The 9,682-nt window shown below is 35.7% G+C and overlaps 1 pseudogene; it reads left to right on the top strand.

The window, feature by feature from the left end:
- Positions 1-759: 759 nt before the first annotated feature.
- On the top strand, positions 760-9,364 carry LOC107729072 (nidogen-2-like; annotated as a pseudogene).
- Positions 9,365-9,682: the final 318 nt, after the last annotated feature.

Genomic DNA, 9,682 nt, shown 5'->3' with positions numbered 1-9,682 from the left:
TGACATGTAGTTGCAAAGGTCCTTATAATTAGTAAAATGTCTAAAGTGGACTTTCGAAATAAAGTGTAGCACAGAGGAATATTTAAAATACAGATTTGATGAAGCATTTGTTTGTTTGCGCAAATGATTTTCTATTCAAATTTGATGAACATTTGTGCATTGGATGCTTTGTACTCACCTACCCAAACCCTCCCATAGACATTTTGGTAACTATGTGGATTGTGGTTAAGGCATCCTTTCATTTTAAGTGACCACATTGTCACATCTCATGAACTTCTACAGGGACAATTACTGTATATTTAAGTGCCCCAGATCGAAGCTGCTCCCTCTCGAAATGAAGAACTGCTGGGTATTTGCTTTGCTTTTTACAAATGTTTGCTTTATGAATGTGATTCAAAAGAACCATTTTTTCCCTTTTGGATTATCTGAAGGGGATTCAGTTCTTCAGGATGGTGATTATGAAGTGTCTGAAGCCCTGAAGATAAAAAAAGCCATTACAGTTCTACGACGTCCAGTTCAACATTCTTTATGTAAGCCATTGATTTCATTACATTTTTTAAAAAGTCAAATTGGAATATATCAAATATTTCTTCATTATTTCATCATTTGTATGTTGTAGCATGTGCAGTAATCTCTATGTAAAAAATGATTTTCTGATTTTCTTGTTGTACCTATACAAATAAATAACTAAAATAAAATCAATGAAATTACAAATGCAACCATATTTACTGAACATGTGAAATCTGAAACTTAAAATTTAATGGGAACACCGGGGTAAATGGACTGTGGATTTTCCACATCGGATCCAGCCGGTTCCCATTCCAGAAGGTAGTTCCTGCTTCTGTCCCCAAGTCTGATTCAATGGGTTTTGGTAGCTTGCGCAGCACCTCAGATGAAGATTTCTACATTACAGTAGAATCAAACATGCCTGCAGATAAATCTACTTCTAAGGCCCAAATGGACATCCCAGCTGCACTTGTTCAACAGCCCCCAAAACCAAACCAAGAAGTATTACATTCTACTTCAAATAATGTGACCAAAATGTGTGGCCTGCACCTGAAATTCTGCTCTCAGGATGGTTACAGCACAGACTATCCATCTGGTCCTTGCTGTCATTGCCGTTCTGGTTACTATGGCAATGGCAGACAATGTTTACCCATGGGTGAGTCTTTTTAGTTTAGTATTTTCTTGGCATGTCTTTTATTATGACTATGATACCTTTAAAGGGATAATTCACACAAAAATGAAAATTCTGTCATTAATTCTTCACCCTCATGTCATTCCAAACCCATAAGATCTTTTTCATCTTCAGAACACAAATTAAGATATTTTCTGAGAGCTTTCTGACCCTGCCAGCAACGCAACTGACACGTTCAAGGCCCAGATGTGCACAAAAAGTATTCTCATAGCTTCATAAAATTACGGTTGAAACACTGATGTCACATGAACTATTTTAACCTTTCTGGGCCTTGAATGTGTCAGTTGTGTTGCTGCCTATGGAGGTTCAGAAAGCTCTCGGATTTCAGCAAAAATTACTTAATTTGTGTTCCGAAGATGAACTAAGGCCTTACGGGTTTGGAATGACATGAGGGTGAGAAATTGAAGACAGAATTTTCATTTTTGGGTGAACTATCCCTTTAATATTAGTTTCTAATAAAAATGTGAAAGATAAATCTGATTTTGCAGGCATTTCTCAGCCTTTAAGTGGAAAGCTGAGTGGCCTTGTTTATGTTGGAGACATTAACGTTCAGCTAAACAATGTGGACATCCATGGCTTTGCTGTGGTGGGAGAAGGTCGCGTATACATCTCCATCAGTCCTGTCCCAGCTCAGGCAAGCTGGGCTCTGATGGCTGTGAGCCCGCTGGTCTCCACATTTGGTTGGCTGTTTGCTCTTGGGCTCCAGAACCATCTGAATGGCTTCAGCATATCTAGTGTGTCTGTTTTTCCTTATCTGAAGCTTCATTACTTTATGTCACACAGATCATGAAGAAGTCTAAAGAAGGAAAACATATTTTCTCCAGGTGCTGAGTTTTCTCATCAGGCAGTGCTGGTCTTCAGCCCACAAGGTCACCGTGTTACCATTATTCGAGAGGCTCAGGGAATGGATTCATTCAACCACTTAAATTTTGACATTAGGATCAATGGAGATTTACCTAGAATTCCCGATCCACAACAAAGAGCGTCAAAACAGCATGTATTGTCTGAATTTCCTAAAAAAGTTGAACAATTTGTTCGGTACACATGAGTACTGAACCGAATAACCCGTACCGAAAATTTTCGGTACGAATACGTGTACTGTTAGATACAGCATACCGTACCGTACACCCCTAGATACTATGTCATGAGATAAAGCTGAAATTATGAGATACTAATTCATGAGATAAAGAGGAAATTATGAGATACTATGTCATGAGATTAAGATGAAATTGTGAGATACTAAGTCATAAGATAAAGTCGAAATTATGAGATACTAAGTCATGAGATAAAGCTGAAATGTTGAGATACTAAGTCTTGAGATACAGATGAAATTATGAGATACTAAGTCTTGAGATACCAATGGAATTATGAGATACTAAGTCTTGAGATAAAGCTGAAATTATGAGATACTATGTCTTGAGATACAGATGAAATTATGAGATACTAAGTCTTGAGATACAGATGAAATTATGAGATACTAAGTCTTGAGATACAGATGAAATTATGAGATACTAAGTCATGAGATAAAGCTGAAATGATGAGATACTAAGTCTTGAGATAAAGTCGAAATTATGAGATACTAAGTCATGAGATAAATATGAAACTATGAGATACTAAGTCATGAGATAGTCGAAAATATTAGATACTCAATCATGAGATAGTGAACATTATGAGATAGTAAGTTTTAATTATGAGGAAAAAGTCAAAATTATGAGATAAAGTCATAATTATCACACAAAAAGATCAAAAAAAAAAAAATCATAAAATCATGTTACATAAAAAGTAGATGTATTGTTATAATTATGTTTTCTTATTTAGAAATGATGGGATAAAAGGTAAATTATGTACTTTTATTATCATTTCTGATTTTATCTCATAATTATCACTCAGTATGTCATCATTTTGAATGTTTGTGTCATAATTATGACGTTTTACATCATTATTATGATTTACCAAAGTATTTCCTTATATGGTGGAAATGGGCTTCCATAAACAGAGTGATAGAGAAATATTCCAGTGTTGTTGGACTAAACATCAACACCCTCAGCCAATCAAATTTGCAAAGCTACATGAGATATTCTGATTAGCTGAAAACTGTTTATTGCAATAATAATTAATAATAAATGCAACTCTTTACTGAACATCCATGTCTTTTATCAATAGTGCTATTGCATGTTTTAAAAGCCACTCGAGTCCAAAGTTAATGCTTTAATATGTGTTCTTTGGGCATTATGGGTAATGTAATTTGTGTCTGGCTCAGTTGTGACATCATCTTCACTGCGAGAGTACATGGTGGTGTCAGAAAATGGTGGATCTGAGACATTCTCCAACATGCTACACCAGAACGTGAGTTTCCGTAGCTGTGAGCACAGCCCATGGACCATACCAGACTTTCAGCAGGGGAATGTGGAGCATCTGATGGTCATGTTCACAGAAGGAACCACCCTTAGATATGCCATAACCAACAAAGTGGGACCTGTAGGAGGTAAGAACATACCGATAACCAAACAATTCTACAATGTGGGGTCATTATTAGTTCTGTTTCATAACATTTTGGATCTTGTTGAGGAAATTCTTTATGTTATCAGGTGAGCTGCCTGGGCTTGTAAAGTTGAATCCCTGTTCAACTGGGAAGCACCGTTGTGACCCCCATGGCTCTCTGCCTGCCAGGAGACGACACTCATTACCATTGTCAGTGTCCCATGGGCTTCCATGGGGATGGACGCAACTGCTATGGTACAAGTATTTCAGTGTTCCTCTATGTCATATTTTGACATCAAGCCATGCTATGCTATGACTGCGCCTTTGAGAGTTCCCTTAGAGACTGTGTGTCATCATCTCATGCCTTTATTGAATTACTGCCTTAGTTAATGTTCCGAATGGCTCTCTTGGGTTTTGAATCTGTGGTCCAGATGTAGACGAGTGCGCTGTGGGGCTCAGTTCCTGCGGTCCTCACTCGGCATGTGTGGCCATCACTGCAACTGTCAATCTGGCTATGAGTTTGATCTCGATTTGCATGTGTGTGTGTGCAAGTGTTCAGTATATTGTAATATTTGTATGAGAATTTGGGTGTTGTGAGTAGATATATAATTCAAATCAGTCTTTTTTTTCAAATCAGTAAACCTTTTTTAGGCCTTGGAAGCGTTTTTTTTTAGCAGTTAATCATAGTTGTAATAGTCAGACCACCAGTTCTTGTGAGGTCCTGATTATAATTCATCATATAATTCATCTAACCCTAACCTAACCCTAAATCAAAGAATAAACTGGCGTGACATCTTTTCAAACAGAACCAGGCAAAAAAGATATCTGTTTAGAGTTCGTTTTCAGGAGTTTGCCGGTATAATTTTTCCAGCTTTGTTTGCAACTACTTTCATCCTCAAAGACATTTTCAAAAACAGACAAAGTAACAAGCAAAATTCTGTCTACAAGATATTTTTAATATTAACTTCCTTTTTATTAATCTGCTGCATAAAAGCAGTGGTAATGGAACACAGAAACTCTTATTGCTTCATTTAGATTTGAAACCTTTATGAATCTTTTGTTGCGAATCAGTGATTCTGGGTGTGTTTCAAACTGGCTAAGCCACATGATTTCCGAAACCGGGGATTTGTTACATTATATGTTTTCTAAAGGTTTATAAATTTTGATGGTTCACCACTAGGTGGAGTTGATTTCATGAACCCATGTCAAATATATGGTTTAAAAACATAGAATAAGCACTACAAATTATACAGAAACTTAAATAATTCTGTATTTATTGATTTGAAGATTACATTTCACAGCTTACACTTTCATGAAAACATTTGCAGTTTGTTTTGTAAAAGGTTTAATTATTTGTGCCGCCATTGTATTTACAACACAGTGCTTCGAAACAGTGAATCATTTCGCAAAGCAACCAGTTCAGTCGATTCAGAGTTTTGAAAAGCTGTCATCACTATTGCTTATACAGAACAGTTAAATAAACAAGACATAAATATTGAGCGACTGTTGGGCATCGCCAAGAAAAACAGTATTTCTGAATGAATCTGTGTTTTTGAACAAATCATTTGAGTAAATGATTCAATGACTCAATCATAAGAAGATCGCCAACCTCTGGCGTAATGATGTTTTCTGCAGAAAGGGCCAATGAAAAATCCTACCACTAATATACAGACTGGCAACCTCAATTGCTGCTTGACTGTATATCAGCACTTTTGGAACTTTGCAAGCTTACTGTTGCACAAAGTTACATTTTAACATATTTACATACTGTATGTTGTTGCTTTGTTAGTTACAAAGAAGTGCTGGATGGAAAACGAAATATTTGGCTAACAATGTCTGTGTAGATCAGTTGTAACAAGACATACGTACATAAAATCAGTTAATTTGAACAATTTCTGTATGAACTATTATATGCACCATTTACGGTCATTCATGAATCATGATCATTCAACGCAGACATTTATTAAACACTTTCATGCACGAGGACGACTAAACACTCTTCAATCACAAGTGTTATTTATGTAACCACACATGTGGTACAAATTCAAGAGTTGTATTTCACAGGAGGCCCATCATTCTCTTCTTTTACAGATATCGATGAGTGTTTTCTTCAGCTCTGTCATCCGTTTGCTTCCTGCTTCAACACCCAGGGCTCCTTCCACTGCCAGTGCTGGCCTGAATACTAGGGCGACGGCTTCCTTTGCCAACCACCACGTAAACCACAACATTTATCAAGCAACACATAACAGTTCTCCCTGTCAGCTCAGTAACAGACTGTTCTCTTTGCTTATAACACAGAAGAAGTCCAACAATCAAGTCAAATATTATGTTCAGCGGTGTATTATAAATCAATCAAACACAAATGAGTTGTTTAATCATTCATAACGTACTTGAAACAAGTAGAACATGTTCCCGGAACAACATCTTTTGTTCCAGGACTTGGTTTAATCACACCATGCCATTTAGTGGATACTGAAAATGTAATGTATTTAAATATTCACTGGTCCTCTGTTTTTTATAACCCCCCTTAAGAGAGAGTGGGCACCAGGACAATGCCTGGCACAGTGCATGCCAACTGTGATCAACCAGGTATGAATTTATGCCCTCACATTCTGCAGCTATTGCTTACTAATTTTTGATTTGGTCAGATATACATCTCTTTTTTGAAAGGAGCCCTTTAATGCTTATTAAGGATGCATTTATTAAAATAACTTAAAAAAGAATAAGTAAAATCCGTTACTTGAAATAAATTGATATAAAATAAATAAATAAATCAGCTAATTTAGTCATTTTCATCAAACTTGATGTATGAAATAAACTAAAACTGAAACAAAAAAGAATAAAAAATATAGACACACAGTACAACAAAAACATAAAATGGTAAAAATAACAAAATGACTAAAACTTTAACTAAAATTAACACAAAAGAAGAAAATATCATATGAAAATCTAATTCAAAATATGAACAAAAACTATAATAGAATCTCAATGATACTAAAATAACACTGGTCTTCAGAGTCACATGATCCTTCATAAATCATTCTAATATGCTCATTGCATGCTCAAGAACATTTCTTATATAATAATAATAAACTCTTAATTTCTTTAAAAAAAGAAAGAAAACTTACTAACCTCAAACTTTTTAACAATATTATGTATTAATCTTCTGTTTTTACTCAGTAAAATTGACCCTCAAAAATGTCTGAACACTAACTTTTGATTTGATCAGATATATACATATATAAGACTATATACTCTTCCTCTGTTGATGTGACATATATACAGTATATATATATATATATATATATATATATATATGACTGATGCTAATACATTATTTTTCTTTTATTATTATTATTATTATGCATACATAACATAACTCTCAAGAGAACATGAGGGACATTTAACTATCTACAATTTTTTATTTCAGTTGTATTCTTTTAGTTTTTATAAGTTATAATCTCCTGAAATATCTTGGTCCATTGTCATTTAAGTTGTAAAATACAAAAATCAGCAACAGCATGTTGCAAAATCCGAGACATTTAAAAGACAGGGACACACTTCCCGTTCCTACTGTTGCATTGTGTGTGTTGTGGGAGTGGTGATCAGTTCCAACTATATATGACATAATTATCTCTCATGAGACGGCCTAACTGTAATTAACGCTCACACAGTCATTCATTGAGGCAAGATATATGGATGCGGTCAACGGTCAGAGAAAAATGGCAGTGTTTTCCAAAAGAAAGATTGTGACAGTGTGTGCTGTGTCTCTTACTCAGCAGCGCTGCTTCCCCGTGTGGAGACTGTATGTGAGCGCTGGAGGCTTTCACTCTTGACTCACTATAATGCTCAGCCGTCCTCTCAGGACTGCATGCCCCTGTGTGACGCTCACGGGAATTTCCTGCCTGTGCAATGTTACGGCAATGTGTGTGTGTGTGTGTGTGTGTGTGTGTGTGTGTGTGGACCAGCGAGGCGTAGAAACTATTGGAACGCGGTCCTACGATGATGTAAAGCCCCCCTGTGAGTAATGAAGTTCTTTAGGATGCACTTTTTACGCTGAAAAGAAATGATACATTCCGGTGGAAAATCTGCTGGAAATATACTGGACATTAAAACTAAGCTGTGTTACCAAAAGGTGCACAAAGCATTTCTGTGTGTATGTTTCACAGCTTGATACAAAAATGCTCTTTGACTTCAAACTGACACCTAGTTGTCAAGTTGTCAGCTAATGCAAAACTATATTTGCAAGAATATTTGTAATCTATTGTTGTTTTCAACAATAAAAACATCTGATAATAGACAGAATACTGAGATAAACTGAGCAGTATTCATGTCAAGGGATTTCAAAATGATCGACCCTATGTAAGGACGACCTGCTTTATCTAAAATAAAACAGCTTTTTAAGTTTTAACTTATGAGTGTTTTTTAAATTACATTTTAAGGTTAAAACTATTTTTTACAGTTTGTTACTTTTGTATACCTTTTTTTACTGTGAAATATTAAAATAGTCAAATTTATTTTTTTGTTGTTTTAATAATAATAATAATATTTATTATTATTTTATTTATTTAGTTATTATTATTATTATTATATGGCTTTTTTGATAATCAATATGAATTATTTTTTGGTCAAATTGTGCAGCCTTACAAACAACCACAGCACACCTGTTTTTTTGTTTTTGTGTTTTTAATTGTAATTCCAATATGATCCCCCCCTCCCAAATCATGCAGTGCTTTATTTTCATGTTATAATGTCTGCTCTTTCCTCCTGTCAGGTATCTCAGGTGATGCAGCGCCACTGAACAATGCACTGATGTATCCTGTCATAAGCTCCTCCCCTTCAGGGCCTGCTATCCTTTACACACAAGCCTCACAGATCGGAGTCATTCCTCTTGATGAAACAGACCCAGTTCAAGAAAAGTCCACTGTTTTACTGGCCTTAAAGGTAGACCCTCATAAATACAATGCATGATCTAATCGAAATCCAAAACAAAAATAATAATGCCAATAATTTACCATTATGCAAACATGAATATCATATACACTGACGGCTTTATTATGTATTCCTGCAATAAATACCAGTATATTCATTTATATGGTGCAATTGTGCTCTGAAGTGTTTCTACTGCACATGCCCTTCAGAACCTTATATTGGACCGACTGGAACCGTGATGCTCCCAAAATAGAGAGCTCATCACTGGAGGGACATAAGGTGCAAGTGGGTCTCATGTTGCCCAATGCTTTGACATCGGACTTTGACACAAATCGCCTGTGCTGGGCAGATGCAGGTAAGACTTTCCACAAAATATAGCATCTCAGATATCTGTAGTACAATTTTAAGATACAAGTCTACTAAATCACCAGGCACAAAGAAACTGGAGTGCATATCTCCTGATGGGACTGAGAGACATGTGTTCCAGGATGCTTTGAATTACCCGTTCAGTCTGGCCATCTATGACAGCCACTTTTACTACACCGACTGGGAGAGGTGAGTCTCTGATATACTACATGGATTTGACTTAACATGATCTGGCTGGTCTCAGTGTTTCCATATTCATGATGGGAATGTCCTTACAGAGATGGGATAATGGTGATAGATCAAAGCACTGGGGAAAACACAGCTTATCTCCCTATTCAGCAGTCACACTTATATGGGATTATAGTTATTCCATCACAATGCCTATAGGTAAGCATAAGTTTTTCTCTCTATTCCTTTTGTGTAATTTTGTGAAAGCAGTAAAGAATTCCTGATCGTTTCTTTTCCTGTCAGTTTCCGTTCATTTATAGAGACCTGTGGACTCTGCACTTATGTAGACTATATGGATTTTTGGTTTTGTAACAGAAATGTCAGAAAGTAAATAAATAAAGGAAAATAAACCAAACCAAACCTGAGAGAGATTACCAAATTATTTGCCATCTAATTAAATCCAACCCAGTGTTGTTGTTGTTTTTTTGTTTTGTTTTGGTATTATTAACATACTTTTATAATTTTAATATTATTTTG

The sequence above is a fragment of the Sinocyclocheilus rhinocerous genome, unplaced genomic scaffold, assembly GCF_001515625.1.
Source record: "Sinocyclocheilus rhinocerous isolate Xijiao unplaced genomic scaffold, SAMN03320098_v1.1 scaffold788, whole genome shotgun sequence".
NCBI classification, from domain to species: Eukaryota; Metazoa; Chordata; class Actinopteri; order Cypriniformes; family Cyprinidae; genus Sinocyclocheilus; species Sinocyclocheilus rhinocerous.
Note: the sequence above shows the minus strand (reverse complement) of the source record. Positions and strands in the feature narration are given on the sequence as shown.